This window comes from Lissotriton vulgaris, unplaced genomic scaffold, assembly GCF_964263255.1.
Source record: "Lissotriton vulgaris unplaced genomic scaffold, aLisVul1.2 SCAFFOLD_215, whole genome shotgun sequence".
NCBI classification, from domain to species: Eukaryota; Metazoa; Chordata; class Amphibia; order Caudata; family Salamandridae; genus Lissotriton; species Lissotriton vulgaris.
In genome coordinates, this window is record NW_028245930.1 from 1,870,001 (window position 1) to 1,872,500 (window position 2,500).

General features: G+C 51.1%; 1 pseudogene; it reads right to left on the reverse strand.

Moving 5' to 3' along the window:
• Positions 1 to 669: 669 nt before the first annotated feature.
• On the reverse strand, positions 670 to 1,757 carry LOC147666233 (18S ribosomal RNA; annotated as a pseudogene).
• Between the last annotated feature and the right edge of the window lie 743 nt (positions 1,758 to 2,500).

The window sequence follows — 2,500 nt, forward strand, 5'->3', positions numbered from 1 at the left end:
GCTGCAAGGGACAAGGCCAAACCGGGTACCTGGCAACGAGGCAGGGTCACTCCACCTGCACGTCAGCCGTCCGTTACTGGGTGGCCCGAGCCGTGCCGGCGAGCTGACGATCAGCCCACCCCACCCTTCGCCCGGCTCGGAGGCGCCGGAAGGGAAGAGCCAGCCGGCTCCCCATCCTGCACGCCACCCACCGAGAGGAGCCAGGGTCCCCTGGCAGGCCCTTGGCCCCTTCGCTTCCACGCCGCCCTGCCACACGAGAAAGCCCCCTCCCTCGGGCCGGGGCTCGGGTGCGGGAGGGCCCAGCCGGTGCCATGGCCTTTTGAGGGAGGGGTGGTACCAGCCCGATAATGCACTGCCATTCGGTTAACCCCCCCTACCCCACGGTGGGGGGGTCTGTGCCGGGTGAACTTGGGTCCCGTCTCGGAGAGGGACAGGGGACGGGGACGCCCCCCACGCCCGGTCCCTCACGCGTCGGTCGGGCCCTCCCCGGGGGGGAAGAGGCCTGCCGAAGTCTCGGTCCTAAACACGAGTGCCCCATGCGGCCGCAGACTGCTCCGCCAGCCGGGGCGCCCAAGGGCAGGGCTGGGCCCTGTGCCTAGGCTGCGTGCTTGCAGGAGGCGGCCGAGGGCTTCGGGCTGGCGCCATCGGTCGCTCAGACCGCTCCGCCATTAATGATCCTTCCGCAGGTTCACCTACGGAAACCTTGTTACGACTTGTACTTCCTCTAGATAGTCAAGTTTGATCGTCTTCTCTGCGCTCCGCCAGGGCCATTGCCGACCCCGGCGGGGCCGATCTGAGGACCTCACTAAAACATCCGATCAGTAGTAGCGATGGGCGGTGTGTACAAAGGGCAGGGACTTAATTAACGCAAACTTATGACCCGCTCTTACTGGGAATTCCTCGTTCATGGGAAATAATTGCAATGCCCAATCCCAATCACAAAAGGGGTTCAGTGGGTTTACCCGCACCTGTCGGCGAAGGGTAGACACACGCTGATCCGTTCAGTGTAGCGCGCGTGCAACCCCGGACATCTAAGGGCATCACAGACCTGTTATTGCTCGATCTCATGTGGCTGAACGCCACTTGTCCCTCTAAGAAGTTGGATGCCGACCACCGGGGGTCGCGTAACTAGTTAGCATGGCGGAGTCTTGTTCATTATCGGAATTAACCAGACAAATTGCTCCACCAACTAATAACGGCCATGCACCACCACCCACAGAATCGAGAAAGAGCTATCAATCTGTCAATCCTTTCCGGCCGGGTCGAGGTTTCCCGTGTTGAGTCCAATTAAGCCGCAGACTCCACTCCTGGTGGTGCCTGCAGTCAACAGTCAGTTTTCTTTAAACATTCAGCAGCCAACACGTGTTTTGCCCTTTAGCGGTCATTTGAACCAGGGCTTTCTCAAGGCTAAAAAGAAGCAAGTATCATTTAAAGTCGAAGGGCTTTAAAGGGTGAAACACGTTTCGGCTGTTAAATGTTTAAATTAAACTGGCTGTTGAACGTTTAAATAAAACTATTCCTGTAAACCTTTAGCGAATGATGACAATCTATGAACCAGGATCGAAACTTGTAGAATAAAAGCAGAAAATAAAAATTGCTTGAAACTTTGAATTTCTACAGATTGGAAGAATGTTCATATTTACTAGGGAGGAGTATGCACTCACTTGGTATTATAACTTCTTGTATTAAGAGGACAGCAAGGTCTAGTACCTCGAGTAAGCCTCCTCCTACCTCAAATTGGCAATATCCTCCAGGATAGAATCTCTGGACCGTTTTTTTTTTACATTTCCTTTTAACATCTGTGTTTCAGCGGCATTAATTGTGGGAGCTAAACCATATCTACTAATGTTAGTAGATAGGGTTTAGCATAAAAAAGCATGGATGGTTGCTTGGCAACGACCACGTACCATAACGCCCCTTGACATAAATTAATGCAAAGCAGCGTTTTGCAAAATGTTAAAATAGGCCGTTAGCGAGCGCAAAACAATATATTCCAATGCATCAACCCCAATAGCGAAAAAACAAAATAATCTCACAGAAAGCCCCCGGTAATTTACCGAATCGCAAATTAGCGATTCAAAAATAGCGAAAACATCAATTGCGCCTGCCAATAGCGGTTTTTGAAACATTGCCTGGTATTCTTTATAGCTGCCCTATGCTTTGGCATAATTTTTCTTGTGCGTCCGATTAAGCCTTCCGTTTTTCTTGACTTTTTTGTTATCTTGTTCCCTACTGAGACATTCTGGTGCTCATCTTGAGCAGAGTTCATAGGCTCATTATTGAGTTCTCTTGCTGGTTCATTTGTTGGTACACTTGCTGGTGTAGGACTTATATCAGTGGTGTTTTTTGCGATATAAGTCACTACCTCATCCATCAGATCCATACCAGCATCGTGTTGCTCTAAGTTTTGGTTGTACTTCTCGATTTCTGTGATTCTGTCTTCCAGCTCATCAAAGTTCTTGATTTTTTGCGCACGTTTGCGATTGATAAAGTCTCTGTG